The 17,132-nt window shown below is 45.8% G+C and overlaps 1 protein-coding gene across 1 annotated transcript in view; it reads right to left on the reverse strand.

Annotated features, from left to right (window-relative positions):
- Positions 1-12,966: 12,966 nt before the first annotated feature.
- Positions 12,967-17,132, reverse strand: part of SEPSECS (Sep (O-phosphoserine) tRNA:Sec (selenocysteine) tRNA synthase) — a 67,850-nt gene continuing 63,684 nt past the window's right edge. The window contains exon 11 of the mRNA XM_068278272.1: positions 12,967-13,195. The gene's annotated coding sequence lies outside the window, so the exon portion shown is untranslated. The remainder of the gene's footprint in view (positions 13,196-17,132) is intronic.

Below are 17,132 nucleotides of genomic sequence, written 5' to 3' on the forward strand. Positions count from 1 at the left end.
TATGTGGAAGCAGAGACAAAATGTCAACATACTCACCTCCCCATATTTTCTCTTTCACTGCGGTGGTAAGATGAAAACCTAAAGGAGGCAATTTACATGACAAATTCTCCTTATAAGCTGTTTCAGCAACCCCTGGTCGGATAACTGGTGAAGGCTGAACATTTGTAACAGGTATAGCAACATTAGCAGAAGGAAGACTAGAAACAATAACTGGTGCAGTTTGAACATGTGTAGCAGGCATGGAAACATTAGCAGAAGGAAGACTAGAAACATTCAAATGTGTGTCATGTGTATTAGCCAACCCTCCACTCACCACATTACTAGATCCATTAACCCATACTCTGCTGGCATTAGTAACCAAAGGATTACCCTGCAATGCTGCCAATAAAGCCGACATAAGTGCAGATACCGGTGTAGTGCTGGGATACATACCGTCACTAGCAGATTGCAGGGGCTGGGGTGAAGAGCTGCATACCACCGGAATCCTCATTGAGGCAGGGACATCTGATGGGCCTGCAGCATGGAGCTGCGCTGCACCGCCTGAGGCTGCTGAAACCAGCGTCGCCTGTTGCCAAGGCGACCCTGGTCCAACCACCCCGGCGTGCGTGCGACCACTCCCACCGCTGAACAGGCTGGGATGGCTGACAGGTGGAGGAGCCGACCGCTCCCCTCCGCGTTCCGCTGTGACCTCTGTGGAGGGCAGGAAACCACCACGCCCGATGCTGCCTGCTTCCCCGACAGGAAGCCCTGGGAAAGAGGACGACTCGCTGCTGGAGGCCCCGCCGGAGCCGCTGGGAAGAAGGCCGGCTTCAGTACGGGGATCCGACACGACCCGATTGGCTGCCGGAAGGATGACGGCTGGGAACCACGCCTCCTCCACTGCTCTGCTGGGCGCTGTCTGGGAAGTAAGCGCAGGACACGCCTCCCCTGCAACCCGACTGGTCGCTCCAGAAGTAGTAGACGATGGCTCCACTGGAACCAGACTGGTCGCTCTGGACGACATCGTTGCTGGCCCCGCCTCCTCAGCGACCCGAATGGTCGCCACTCCTGAAGGTCCCGCAAGCTCCGCCCCCTCAGCAACCCGACTGGTCGCTGACAAGGGGGGTATGGATGGTCCCGCCTCCTCCGCGACGCGATTGGTCGCCATTTGAATCAGCGCAGGGCGGGCTTCAGGCTGGCTGGACTTCACTGCTGATGACTTCTTGCCGGAGCCTCCACGCTGCTTGCTCCAGCTGCCGCTCCCCTTCCTCCCGGCCGATCCACCCGCTGCCGAAGGCAGCGAAACTCGGGACCTGGAATCTTCAGGCGAGTACGCCCGAGGCGTCTTCCGCGGCCTCTTTGCTGGAACATCTCCGGCGCCGGCTGCTGCAACCTCGACCCTCCGCTCTTCCTCCGCCAGCTGCAGACACCGGGTAAGCACATCCAGACCACCCGGTTCTTCGGCCCTGGTAGCCAACAGCCTAATCACATCCATAGTGGCGGACAGCTCAGTATTACAAGCTCACGTAATACAGCTCGAGCTTGTCCCAGCCACGCAGGAATGAAGGCAGATAACAGCGGACCGGGGCTTCTTATATACACCTAACTCGCCCCTGATTCGTTCCTGCAACAATGTTGCACCCCAGCAACACCTGGCAAAAAAGGCACAGGTACCTGTGCCGACCAATCAACCACATGCCTACACTATTTTCCCTTACTACTGAGCCCTGAAGTAGCCGGCCAATCAGATACCTTATCACCTCATAACTAAACTCCACAGGTTTACACAGACCCATGTTGGGCCACATTTATGTGAATATGTCCCTTCTCATTCTTCCGGCACTATAAGCATCGGCTTTTCCGGCTCGGCCGCTCGGCTCCCAAAGAGCCGGCTCGTTCGCATCCCAAAACGGCTCCTACCCGGACATTTCTAAAACCCGCCAGGACGCCCCGGACAGGACGGAAAAAGTGGACCTGTCCGGGCAAAAGAGGACATCTGGTCACCCTATTATAAATGTGAAAGTTTGGATGTTTGTTACTCATTCACACAACAATGGCTGAACGGATTGGAATGAAATTTGGCACACACATAGTACATTACCTGGAATAACATATAGGATACTTTTTATTCCCAGCCATAACCAAAAAGTGGGCGGAGATTAACACAAATTTCACTGGGAAAATGTAAACTTCAGCCATTCTTACACTGTTAATAGCAGGGTTCTCAAAATGTGCACAGTTAGTCACTGGGATTAATATTCAGAAAAGTGGGTGGAGCCTAAAAAAGCCAATCAAAATTCACCCATTCATTTTCAAGGGGAATATTTAATTGCTGCCATTCTTGCACTGTTTATGGCACAAGCCTCAAACCTGGTACAGTTGTTCATTGGGTGACTGGGGTTTCAAATTCAGAAAAGGGGGTGGAGCCACAGCCAATCAGATTTGTTTCATTTCAATTCAAATTATCGATGTCAAAGACCGTAAAGCTCACAAACTAGGTCATTGAGTAATTGTGTGTAAGAGTTAGAAAAAGTGGGTGGAGCCAACACCAGCCAAATACATACTGGGCAACGCCGGGCCATCACCGGGAACATCTAAAGCTTTGAAACCATTTAACTGTACAAAATTGAATTGATTCCACCTTCCACATTGACTTCAATGCATTCAGCAGAAATTGTGTAAATTTTGATGAAGCAGATTTAACTTGTTCCCAGTCCCAGTCCTGTGCTTGCAAGTAGGGATGATCAATGATATGCAATTTTTTTTTCCAAGTTGATGCACATGTATGCAAGTTTTATGCAAATATATGCAGTTTGAAAATGGGCCAATCAATTTAAGCCCAGGTTTAAATTGATTGGTCCATTTTCAAGCTGCATATAGTTGCATAAATAACTGCTTTTCTGTGATTTTATAACTTCTGCACATCTTATTAAGGTTTTAGGACTGAGTTCCATGGCTCCCTCAATGTTAACCACTTGCCGACCGCGCACTCATACCGCGCGTCGGCAAAGTGGCAGCTGCAGGACCAGCGACGCAGTATTGCGTCGCCAGTTGCAGGCTGATTAATCAGGAAGCAGCCGCTCGCGCGAGCGGCTGCTTCCTGTCAATTCACGGCGGGGGGCTCCGTGAATAGCCTGCGGGCCACCGATGGCGGCTCGCAGGCTAAATGTAAACACAAGCGGAAATAATCCGCTTTGTTTACATTGTACGGCGCTGCTGCGCAGCAGCGCCGTAAGGCAGATCGGCGATCCCCGGCCAATCAGCGGCCGGGGATCGCCGCCATGTGACAGGGGACGTCCTGTCACTGGCTGCACAGGACGGATAGCGTCTTGTGCAGCCCCGATCACCGGAGGGGTAGCAGGTAGGAGAGGGAGGGGGGAATTTCGCCGCGGAGGGGGGCTTTGAGGTGCCCCCCCCACCGCCAGCCACATGCAGGCAGGAGAGATCGGACCCCCCCAGCACATCATCCCCCTAGTGGGGAAAAAAGGGGGGTGATCTGATCTCTCTGCCTGCTACATGATCTGTGCTGGGGGCTGCAGAGCCCACCCAGCACAGATCACTCAACACAGCGCTGGTCCTTAAGGGGGGGTAAAGGGTGGGTCCTCAAGTGGTTAATATGCTTGCATTTACTGTATTCTAACATTTAATAAAGAGGTAATGGTAATATATACACACATACATATATACACACACACACACACACACACACACACACACACACACACACACACACACAGTGGAACCGTGGTTTGCCAGCATAAATAGTTCCGGAGACATGCTTGAAATCCAAAGAACTCTTATATCAAAGCGAATTTCCTCATAAGAATGAATGGAAACCCAGTTGATTTGTTCCATAATCCAAAAACAGTTATAGTAAAGTAGTATACAATAAAAAGGTTAACAAATTTCACTGTAACTAACAGAATCCTTGCCATCTGTTGGCTCGACCCAACCTTTTTTGTGTGTGTGTGGCTTTAACAAGGAACTTCTCCAATGACAGTTACTTTTGAGGATTTCATGGAAATGTGACTTTGCGGCCTCATTCACAGTGGGACGTTGTGTTGTAATGCAACGTTAAGGTCACAACGCAGCATTACAACACAACGTAAAAAAAGGTGGTAACGCTGCGTTACTGTTGCATACAGTAGGTACAGTGAAGCATACAGGCAATGAAAAGTATGCTTTCCTGTTGATGGTACCATGTGTGTTCAGAGGTAACGCACTGCAAGCAGTGTGTTACCATAACGCTACACGTTACAATGCAGCACTAACGTTGCACTGTTAACGTCCCTTAGGATTAGCATAGCAGTGCAGTAAGTTGCTTGATAAGAGTTTATAATGCAGCTCCGCACGTCACACTGTGAATGAGGCCTGCAGTCTCTACACTCAGATTAAGTATAATTGTGTACAATCCTGCAGCGCCAAAGAGAGAAGAACTATCGGCTCAGTTGTGATGACGTGACGCATGTATACTTTTTTTGCTTGTATGTCAAGTCAAAATTTCACAAAAGTTTTTTCTTGTATAGCAAAATGCTCTTAAACCAAGTTACACTCAATCCAAGGTTTTACTGTATATGCATTTGCAAGAGGTTAATGATCGTGGCAATTACAAATCGTGCCTCCCTTCAAATGATTAGAAGTATCATAAAGATCCTGGCTTTTGCTCCTTTTATACATCCGTCTATCAGTTTGGATGTGTGCTGAGCAGGAATGATTGATGGCTGGGCAGGATTTGACGGAATATACTGCCCCTTGCGCTCAACTCAGTGAGCTCGCTAAGTCGAGTCACCAGTGCCTAAAAATAGAACACCTGCTGACTTGGTTTTCTTTGGGGGGGTTGTTCGAATTCTATGACTTCTGCGCTATTGTCTCTGAACTCAGACGCCAGACTGAAAAGGCCTCAGCACTGACTACAGCAGAATGTTGACTGCGCTGTATGGAAGCCTCAAATCAGGATGTGGGCAGAAGTGGCTGTGAAATGCTTAATACACCTTTGCTAATTATACTCTTGTGTGCCATTGTGTGGGTGTGATTGCACATTCCTTGGAGTAATCACTCATGCTCAGAAGAATGGGAGCCGGGCACTGGTGCTCCAGTCGCAGAATGTTGGGTGCACTGCAGAACAGCCTCATTTGTATTCGGCTCTCTGAAAAACAGCGATAAGGAGCCAGAAAACTCCAAGGAAACGGCACCAATGAAATCCGACACTCCAAAGGCGAGATATTTATGGAAACAAAATATCAGCGGTTTCCACATTTACACGCAGCAGTTTCGCTCCTTTGTAGACGGTGAAAAGAGCAGTGGCGGCATTCATTCGTTTTGCATGAAGCCCCATATTCAATTCCGGAACAAACTGTCTGTGGGAAGCTCGGAGTTTAGTCACAATGACAGATTAACTAGACCTACCCCAGAATCCATAGTGAATGCGGCTGGCGGAGACAATCGGCGGGGACAAAGAGGTTAATGAAGCAAGAGATTCTGGCCTCTTCTGCAGGACAGGATCCAATTTGGGAACGATATAGACGCCGGTGCTTCAGGAATATAAACCTATGATTTATTTTATGACCGTTGTGATAAATCTCTGCTTTAACTTCTCTATTCAGGAGGCCGCGGTGCAGAATGATTGCAGAACAGTATAAAATGGGTTTAAAACCGAACTTTAGGCACAAATGTTTCCCTAGTCTTGTGTAGTCACTCAGAAGCAAAGATTGTTTTGTGTTCCTAAAAGCTCCTCTAGTAGCTAAACACTTTTATGACCCCGTTCACATCTGAGTGTTTTGCCAGAAATTTCAGCAAACCGCTCAAGCGCTGGCACTTTTTAAGCGGTAGTGCCATAATACCCTATGGGCCCGTTCTCACTTGGGCGATTTGTGTTAATCGACGGCAATTAACACAAATCGCCAAACGCGAATTTGTATTCAGCACCATTTTCAGGTGATTTCCCGGCGATCGCATTTAGTGCTATAGAAACGCTAATCGCAATCACGGAAAAAAATCGCCAAGTGTGAATGCTGATTATTTTTTTAACGTTAATCGGCAAAAATTGCCAGAGCAAAACGCTAGCAAAAGCGTTAGCATTTTGCAACTGTGAATAGGGCCTTTCCTCATTCACTTTCTAAACAACGGCACCGACTTTTCCCATCATTTGAGTAAATGGCGAGCTTAAGGCTGTTATCTCATCTCGTCCTGAAAACTACATGTAGCGTCCAAGGTATATTTGATGCTTCCGGACCCCCATAGGGGGCACAAATGCAACGCGCAATCCAATACCACACGTTTCTCTCTCCGTTTTGGTTTTAATGCAACGCTACCAAAAGCCTGTCTGAACCGGCCCTTAAAGTTTCTAGTTGGGAGGCACCACATCCTGTAGGACAGACTTCCGAAGCTGGAGGATGCAAGATTTTCAGAGTGCAGTCCACACTTCCCCCCCATTCCCTCCTTGCAGTCTGAATCTGTTTCCGGTCACATGACCAAATGTTTAAAGGGGTTCTGTGACTTGTTAAAAATCAAACAGATATTTACCTGGGGCTTCTATCGCCCCCCCTGTAGCTGTCATGTCCTGCGCCGTCCTACGATCCTGCTTTCCCCATCGCCGGCTGCAGTCAATTATTCGTCTAATAAGATGACTAGTATGCGCTCGCGTCTCTGGGTGCTTACTTCGCAGTACGAGGTATTCTCATACCGCGCCTACGCTGTAAGGTCCCAAAGACACGCGCAGCCGCGTTAATTGATTAATTAGACCTGGACCGGTGGCACGGGACATGACAGCTACAGGAGGCCGATAGAAGCCCTAGGCAAGTGTCAGTTTGTTTGTTTTTCAATATGCCACAGAAACCCTTTAAAAATGTAAACGTATCATATGGTCACTTGCAGTACTAAGAAATCAAGCGTGCAGACCTAGGCTTCAAAATGTGGACTTCAGTGTAGAAGTTAGAAACTTCAGTAGAGGGAAGCCTCTGGATTACCTGCTCAAGCTGGTCGCTTCAGAGCTGGGACCCTCTCTGAACCTATTCAACAAGGGTTTGTCAAGTAGGTTTGTGCAGGTACAAGATGGTCCGCACCTGCACAGTAGCACAGAGCAGCTAATGCACAGCTGCATTAGCGGCTCCATGCTACTGAGCAGACACGCACCTGTGCAATGTGGCTGCACTTGTTCACAGACAGGAGCATGGCCAAGAAGAATAGGGTCCCAGCAACCAGTGGTGGGCTCAAGAAATATCGGAGAAACCTCTGGAGGAACCAGAGTCTTTCCTCTACTGAGGTAACTAACTTTTTAATTTTTTTAAAACATAGTTTTGTTTTAAGTCAATCTATGATAAAATATATGAGCCTATTTCTAAGAAAATGGAGAACGAAAAAAGATTTTTTTAATTTTTAAAACCTGATTATATAAATATTTTTCATAGAGTGCTTTTGTAAAGCAAAAAGGAAATATTGAGAGTCCCCATGAGGTGATGGAGCAGTCCTGTCAGATTGTTAGCACCTACTTAAAACGACAGCATCATAGGAGAAAAGTAATTTATAGTGCATTGTACTCTGGGAGAAATGTACTTCTTATAAATATGTATTTAACATTTTACATCTGCATTCCTCCTTCATGTACATAAATAGGACATATGTGACAAATGAAAAATAGGTTAGTACTGTATATTTTTCTTAATTGCCGCAATATGCCCTCTACTACAGCATTGGTAAAATTCATCTCTTTCCCACACCCCAATGATTACTGCCTTCAAAGGAGTTATCACCCGTTTTTAAAGAAAATAAGTGCTACTTACCCGGAGCTTCGTCCAGCCCCAAGCTCCCAGCATGTCTCTCGCCGCAGCTCTGCCGTCAGCCGTTCGCCGCAGCTGAACGGCCGAGCGGCGCTGTCAATCACCGCCACGTGGATCGGAGCCTACTGCGCAGACGCAGAACTACTGCGCTTGCGCAGTATGCTCCGGTCCACGTGTCGGTGATGGACAGCGCCGCTCTGACGTTTTGCTGGCATTAAACTCCGCATTTTAAAGGATACCGAAAAGGCTCTGGTAAAATCTGAAGTTATAGTGGGTAGAGGGTAATAATTAAAGCGGTATAAAACCCTGACATAGTATTCAATAAAAACACATTTTCCTTTTTATATGCCATACGGTTATCGTGTTTGCTTTTGTGCATAAGTATTATTAATCATTTAGAAATGATACGTTCCCAAAGTACACTTTTTTTTTCTCTGAGAGCTGACTTTGCATTATAACTGCTTTATTCATGTTCTAACATAAGCAGAAATGCTTTCTGATTGTCTGACTTTGTTCAGCAGAGCCTGCAGTGTCAGAGAAGTGTTTATTTACAGTACATTCCTCACTTGATACAATTAAATACAAGATAACATTATCTCCACTTCGGATGCGTCCAGCTTTGCTGGCGGGGAACTTCTAAGTCCTGTGTGTAACCCTTTGAATGCTGTTCTAGTAAAAAAAAATGCTGGTTGTATGTAATAGGCTGTAAATAATCTATTAGAGCAAAGAAGAAATGCTGGGTTTCATTCCGCTTTAAATACTCACCGTGCCTCCTGTTCACATCCATCCCCTGCCGCTCTTCTCTGGTCAGTCTCGTTCTCCTGTGCGACTTCAAACCCAGAAATACTGTGCCGCACATGCGCAGTATATCCATTCTGCTTCCCAGTGGCCGCATAGTAACATCCAGCCACGGGGAGCAGAACAGACATACTGCACGTGTGGCGCAGTATGTCCGGGTTTGGAGTCTAGTTTTATTGGACAGACCACGCATTTGCTTGCAGTTCATGCTCCTCCCCTATTCCAACACAACTGACATGAGTTAGTTAGGGAGCAGCTGGGAATGGGGCTCCTGCTAGTCACAAAGCTGATTATCTGGCCCCAACCTCTAAAGGTATCCATGCATCTAGCGATTTTGCGGGCCGATCGAACAAGAGACAAATCTCTCTCTGATCGGAACTGATCAGAGAGAGATCTGTAGCAACCACAGACCGCAGGCAAACTTCGGCACAAAATCTCTCGGGAATTGGCCTAGGTACGCTGCCTGGTCCCCCCCGTAGTGTGACATTTTTACTCTGGGAGAAATATACATTTTCTTTGATTGTATTTTACAATTTTTCACTATAATGGTCCTTTTTAAAAATTACTATAATAAAACCGCCGTTTTAATTTATAAATTCTGTGCCCATTTTGAGCAAAGGAACAATAATGATCCCGATGGAAATTAAGTTTGAAATCCTTTGCATAATTCCACTGCTATATCAAAGCAGTTTTATCTTCCTGCTAAAATGATTAGCCCCCGTTTCTCATCACTTATAGAGAAATACCACAAGCTCCATTGTCTGTACTGACGTAGGAGACTGCGGAATGCCTGAAATGGATAATGCCAAGCGTAGCTGGACGGGCTTTGTAAAATAACTGACTATTCCTGATGACGTTGGTTGAGGGACCTTCAGGTGCGAGGAATCCAGTTATTTATACTTTTGGTGTAACCTAAAACTTTACACCGTCTTTCTTTCTTCAGCAGTCGTAGGTCAGCACATGTCCAGGTGGCTGCAATCTACAAGAGGGCTGAGAGCGACCAGGCCAGCTGTTCCGGGACCATCTCAATTTTTATTCTTGTTGAAAACTGTGTTACATCTTCAGAAAAGCAACAGTAGCAGGTGTCTGACCGGCCATCTGGCCCAGGAGGAAGAGCTCTCCTGTTGTGATCAATGCTGACTCGAGTCAGCACCTGGGAAACCGTTCCTGTACAATCGAGAGCAATGCAATCAAAAAATAACTTTAAAAAGTAAAAATATACTGTAAGCTAAAATATCTCAAATGTTAGTTAAAATGCCACCAATGTTTAATTAATAAATACTGTATATAAAAGAGGAGATGGCTTATTATTAAGGCTACAACTAGGCTTGTATTTCAGACATTTATGTTTATTCTAATGTTTTTTTAAAGAAAAATTCCACCAAGTTATAAAATTGCCATGAATATTAGTGAGAACAGAACAAGTCTACAAATATTCTTTCCTGGACCCAGTAAAAGGACACTTGAAGTGAGAGGGATATGGAGGCTGCCATAATTATTTCATTTTAAACAATACCAGTTGCCTGGCATCCTGTTGATCTCTTTGGTTGCAGTCATATCTGAATCACACACCTGAAACATGCATGCAGTTAATTTAGTCAGACTTTAGTCAGAAACATCTGATATGCATGCTTGTTGAGTGTCTATGGCTTAAAGTGTTTGAGGCAGAGGATCAGAAGGATAGCCAGGCAACTGGTATTGTTCAAAAAAAGAAAATAAATATGGTAGCCTCCGGCTAGATTCACGGTGGGATGTTGCGTTATGATGCAACGTTAAGGTCGCAATGCAAAATTACAACGCAATGCACCAAAAAAGTTGCAACGCTTCTTAACACTGATTTGCAAAACGGCTCCTGAATTTCGTAAATTTGAAATAATCCTGGTTATCCATATATTAATTTCGGCCAGGCTTACCATAGCTTCCTATTGGAAGAAGGTGGCCTCTCCGAGCTTATTAGCGGTTTTGATAAAAATAAAGTGGACAATACTAATAGAAAAACTCACAGCAACTATGGGAGATTCAGAGGCCAGATATGATAAAATGTGGGGTCCTTGGGAGGCTCTGTATGGAGTATAGAGCTACCCCAATGCCTTTTCGTCATTACTATTGCTACACTTATGGGGCCAGTTATTGATCATCCCTTTATACTTATCTATTTACTCTAAAATGGGATCCGACCCGACCCTTTTTTTCTTCTCTTGACTGATCTTCAGTTATGGTTATTTTCTGTTTATTTTTGTTGTTGAGCTTTTCCTTTTCTGTTAAAGTGTTTATAGCTAGTTTTTTTGCCTTCTCCATTTCAGTATGGACATTGATAGTGTTTGATCCTAACTGTATATTTTCTTTCTGTTCGTGGATAACAGCAGGGTCAAGACTCTCTGACACATCAATGACTTTTTTGTGGCACTCAATTACATCATATGCACATTGTTATTTTTCCTCCTAGGTTCTTATTGGGTCATACCTGTGGTCCACTTCTCTTGCTTTTCTGGTTGTGTCATTCTTTTACATGCTGCATCTACTAATGTGACTAATATTCAACTTTTTATCTATGCGGATTTGGAAAAAATGCCAATACAAACAGTGTTAAAAAAAAAAGTGGAAAAACAGATGCACTGTCAATACTTTCCGAATATATAGTCCCCAGTTAACAAATGAGATAGGGACTGTAAGTTAATTCTTAACATGGATTTGTCTATTAAGCAAAACACTGTGCCTTCTCTGTCCCCTGTAGCTCCTCTGTGCCTCCAGTGTCCCCCCTGTTCCCCCACCCCTTCAGTGTCTCCCTCTGTCCTCTTCCACGGTCCCCCTGTGCCTTCAGTGGTCAGACAGACTGTGTTGGCCATGATGGAGTGGAAGGAGTTACAGTCACATAAAACAACTCTGTAGGCACCACAATTGGAGCCGAGACCTGAAATAGCATGGACTAATGATATGTGTAGAGACACCTGCTGCCTATAGCATCACTTCATTTCATGCCCAGGAAACTGAAGCTGCAGGAAAGGAAACAAAAGCATTTCTGCCCAATTGAGCTGGCAGAGAAACACATTCAGGTAGCAGAAAAAAAGCAATGCAAAGACAATGCAGTCATCACTCGGAATAAAGAGAAACTGTACAAGGATTTGCTGTAAGTTGCACGCTTTGAAAATAGGCTGCAAATGGGCTAGCTGGCATATAAGTTTTACTAGCAAAGTTCAGTTGAAGTTTAGATTATTTTTAGGTGCTTCTTTCTTTCAAGCTTGTATGGAATGGAAGTACCATATTTTTCGAACTATAAGACACACCTAGGGTTAGAGCACAAAAACCAGGGGAAAAATATATATACTAAACCTGGTGCATCCATGATGAAGAGGCATCTTGTAGATTATGCACCCTTTGTACCTCATGCCCCCTTGTACCTCCTGTGTCTTTGTGTCCACCTTGTGTCCTCCTGTGTCTCCCATGTGTCCGCCTCTGTCCTCCTTTATGTCTTCTGTTTGTCCCCATGTCCTTCTCTGCATGGGAACAGTACAGGGAGTCCCTGACATTGCGGCGGGTAGAGGTCCGTATTGGCAGGTGTTCACAAGTCCGGAAATCCCTGCATTTGGACTATAAAACACAGTGACCTCCCCCCCCCATTTTTGGGGAGAGAAAAAGTGAGTCCTATAGTCAAAAAAATACAGTAGCTACCGTATATTCCGGCGTATAAGACGACTGGGTGTATAAGACAACTCCCCAACTTTTCCAGTTAAAATACAGAGTTTGGGATATACTCGCCGTATAAGACTACCCCTCTTCCAACGCACACCGAATTAAAATAAAAATAAAAAAATCGTATACTGGTGCTGTGTGTGAACAGATACTGGTGCTGTGCTGTATGTGTTACTCAGTATATAACAGTATATAGTCAATTGACTTGTTGCATTGGTCAACTCTCCTTAAGTAGACTGGTCAGCTCTCCTTATCTACCTGTTTATCAGAGCGGTATGGAAGAATAGATTGCGCTCCCTCAGCAGGGAGATCTGAGAGGCGGTAACAGGATAGGGCATATCACCTGGCATCAATAACACCCGGCGTATAAGACGACCCCCAACTTTTCAGAAGATTTTCAAGGGTTAAAAAGTAGTCATACGCAGGAATATACAGTAAGTGTTAATCAAAGTGAACCCAAAGTGAAAATAAGCGGATAACATCAACAATTGTATCATTCCTCTGTCAGGCTTGTCTGGTTACCTGCTATAAGTCAGGCTGTATGCCCATATGACTGACCTATAGCCCAGCCCTAACGCCTGCGGAAACTCCTGCCTAATACAAACTACAATACCCTGCAGGCAGATGTAGCATACAAACTGGCAGACAGCAATCACCAAACACAGCAATGAGTAAGGCAAACACAGTATACTTAATAGTCACCTGAGGCCTAAAGGCTGAGGCAATCCAGACGATTACAAGATAGCAGGCTGCAGCTGAAGTATAATCACTAGACAGATGCGTGGTCAAACAGGCCAGAGTCAGTCCAGGCAGAGTTTATGGAAGTCCTTTAACAAGCAGGGGTCGGTCCAGGCGGCAGACAGGGGAATCCGGGTACAAGCTGAGTCGGCAACGGGTAATCCAATAGAGAAGCGTGGTCAGGTACAGGCAGAGGTTGGCAACAATAAGGCAATCTGAAAGAGATTTAGTCAAGAGACAGACACAAGTTGGTAGCAAGACAAGCACTTGGTGAGAGCGCAGTCTCAGCAACAAGCCCAGCATAGGCTATCACGGGCCATGACAGAGGGCGCTCACCTTTCATTTATACTAGGACTAACCAATCAGAAAGTAAAGGAATCCAAAGTAACCGATCAACACAGAGCATGTCAGCAGAGATGCTGACACGCAATGTACACACTTGGTTAATGTTTACATCGGCGGAGCACGTACTGAGAGTGCGTCCGCCACTTATCAAATGGGAGCTGAGCACCATGCGCTCCAGTGACCTCAGAGACAGGCCGAGAACCAGAGGCTTGCCCCTCAGCGTAGGTCTAGACCAGGGGTCAGCAACCCGCGGCTCCGGAGCCGCATGCGGCTTTTTCACCTTCGCCGCGGCTCCGGTGTCAGTGGCTGCGGCGCGCGTCAGCCGGCTCAGCCGCGGCTCTGGTGTCAGTGGCTGCGGCGCGCATGTGCGGTCACTGGCCAGCAGCCTATCAGAGAGGCCGCCGGACCAGTGCAGGGCTTCGGGCGGCCATTTTCCCGTAGCCCTGCAGTGTAATGCAGGCAGGACGTGACGTAGGAAGAGGATCGTGGGAGTTGCGCGCCACAAGGTCGGGACCGGAGGTCTTCTGACTAGGTGAGTAAATGGGTTTTTCTTTTCAGATCTGCTGAAGGATTGTGCATATTGGGGTCAGATCTGCTGAAGGATTGTGCATATGGGGGTCATATCTGCTAACGATTTGTGCATATGGGGGTCATATCTGCTGAAGGATTGTGCATATGGGGGGTTATATCTGCTAACGATTTGTGAATATGGGGGTCATATCTGCTAACGATTTGTGCATATGGGGGTCATATCTGCTGAAGGATTGTGCATATGGGGGTCATATCTGCTAACGATTTGTGCATATGGGGGTCATATCTGCTAACGATTTGTGCATATGGGGGTCGTATCTGCTAACAATTTGTGCCTATGGGGGTCGTATCTGCTAACAATTTGTGCATATGGGGGTCGTATCTGCTAACAATTTGTGCATATGGGGGTCGTATCTGCTGAAGGATTGTGCATATGGGGGTCATATCTGCTAACGATTTGTGCATATAGGGGTCATATCTGCTAACGATTTGAGCATATGGGGGTCATATCTGCTAAAGATTTGTGCATATGGGGGTCATATCTAACGATTTGTGCATATGGGGGTCATATCTGCTAACGATTTGTGCATATGGGGGTCATATCTGCTAACGATTTGTGCATATGGGGGTCATATCTGCTAACGATTTGTGCATATGGGGGTCATATTTGCAAACGATTTGTGCATATGGGGGTCATATCTGCTAACGATTTGTGCATATAGGGGTCATATCTGCTAACGATTTGTGCATATAGGGGTCATATCTGCTAACGATTTGTGCATATAGGGGTCATATCTGCTAACGATTTGTGCATATGGGGGTCATATCTGCTAACGATTTGTGCATATGGGGGTCATATCTGCTAACGATTTGCGCATATGGGGGTCATATCTGCTAACTATATGCGCATATGGGGGTCATATCTGCTAACGATTTGTTTTATAATGGTTTTGCGGCTCCCAGTTTTTTTCTCTTTTTGGAAACAGGTCCAAGTGGCTCTTTATGTCTTAAAGGTTGCAGACCCCTGTTCTAGGCGTTCCGACCGCCATGAGCGGCCATCGGATCTTACATCCTCTACTCCTAAAAATTACCTATGTATATATCCTTTTTATGCTTAAACAATTACAAAGTAAAATTTTAAGTTTCATTATCTCTGCTCACTGGTCTATTAACCTCCCTGGCGGTAAGCCCGTGCTGAGCACGGGCTATGCCGCCGGAAGGCACCGCTCAGGCCCCGCTGGGCTGATTTGCATAATTTTTTTTTGCTACACGCAGTTAGCACTTTGCTAGCTGCGTGTGCAATGCGATCGCCGCCGCTACCCGCCGATCTGCCGCTATTCGTCTCGCCACAGCCGCCCACAGACCCCGTGCTCTGCCTGGCCAATCAGTGCCGGCGATCGGAGGGGCTGGGGGGATGCCGCTGAGCGGCTATCATGTAGCGAGACCTTGTCTCGCTACATGAAAAAGAAAAATTAAAAAAAAACGGATTAGCTGCCCCAGCGGATTTTTAGCAAACCGCCAGGAGGGTTAAGCGTCCCAGAGCTAAAATACAGGAACTATTTAAGTTTTTTTTAATCTATTCCCTACAGTCAGAAGCTGTTTTCTGCTGGGAAGGAGTTCTATGGCTATAACTGCTTATCAGTGAGGGTTACACTATAATCCAACAAGGGTCCAACAAGATAGAAACGATCACCTGTATGTCCGAATGTTAGCTCTTTTAGGCAGGAAAAGAAAAGAGTTTAGGCCTAGGTCTGCTGCATTCCCCACCTTTTCAATGTGTCCCAGTGTCCACACATTTGTCTCTCTGGTGGAGAGGGACATTCAAAGTATGTGGCTTGAAAAAAATAAAAATGATGAATCTCTCTGAGAACGAGATTTTTGCATTAACCGAATTACGTGAAAATCGGGACATAGTTATTAAACCCTCTGACAAGGGGGGGAATTTAGTGGTCATGAGGTCTGAACAATACACCTATATGTGCCAGAAGATTACCAACCAACGGGCGCTTTTTGATCTCATTGACGGCGCCATAATGAATGGTGTCATCACTGCCGAAGTGGGTTCTACCTTAAAGGTGGAACATCCGGTGGTTCCAACTTTTTATGCCCTACCTAAGGTACATAAAAACCTATTGAGACCTCCAGGCCGGCCCATTGTGTCCGGAAATGGGTCTTTGACTGAGAAGGTTAGCGTTTACATTGACAAGCACATACAGTTACATGTGCATCGTTTTCCCTCATTTGTTTGTGATACACTGTACATCTAGGGGATCATTGAGGGGTTGCAGTTACCGGCCAGGGCTTTGCTGGTGACCCTGGATGTAGAGGCCCTCTACTCCAGTATCCCACAGGAGAGGGTAGTTAAATCGGTTGGTAAATTTCTTTCCGAATTAGACACTAGTGCGACACTTCATAATCAATTTCTCCTTAATCGTCTGACTTTTATTCTACAGAACAATATTTTTATGTTTGATGGCACCTATTACCTCCAGGTGCAGGGAGGCAGCGATGGGGACAACTTGTGCCCCGTCGCTTGATAACCTGTACCTGGGGGATTGGGAGCGATATCTTTTCGGTGATTACTCCCTGGACATGTACCTGTGCCACATTGTGTCATGGCACAGGTACATAGACGATGTGGTCATGTTTTGGACTGGAGGTAAGGCTCTCCTGGAAGAGTTTATCGTGACTTTGAATCAGAATGAGTGGAACTTGAAGTTCACCATGGACTGCAGATCACAATCAATTTCTTTTTTGGATTTGAAAATTCATGTTAGTGATGAGGGATTTCTCTCCACCCAATTATATCGTAAACCGACAGCATCGAATTCTTATCTACATGCCCATAGTGCTCATCCAGAGCATACAATACGGGGAATACCGACGGGCTAATATTTACGATTGCGCCGTAACTGCACAGATGATGTCGCCTTTGAAAAGGAGGCTAAATTATTACGCTCTCGTTTTAGAGAGGATATAAAGACAGATAGCTCAAGAAAGCCTATAAACTCGCGAAAGCAACTAATCACACCGATCTTCTTGTAAAAAAGTCCAAGGAGATAGGCACTAACAATACTTCACGTCTTGTCACTTGCTTTAATGATCAAAAAGATGAGGTGGAAAGCATACTCCGTCAACACTGGCATGTTTTGACGAACAACAAAACTATAAGAGAATTTGTTGCTCCCACTCCCCCAAGTTACTTACGTAGTAAGACATTGAGAAATAGGCTTACATCTAGCCATTATTGGGGCAAGGATGGGCCCCGAAGACATT

Source organism: Hyperolius riggenbachi, chromosome 1, assembly GCF_040937935.1.
Source record: "Hyperolius riggenbachi isolate aHypRig1 chromosome 1, aHypRig1.pri, whole genome shotgun sequence".
NCBI lineage: Eukaryota > Metazoa > Chordata > Amphibia > Anura > Hyperoliidae > Hyperolius > Hyperolius riggenbachi.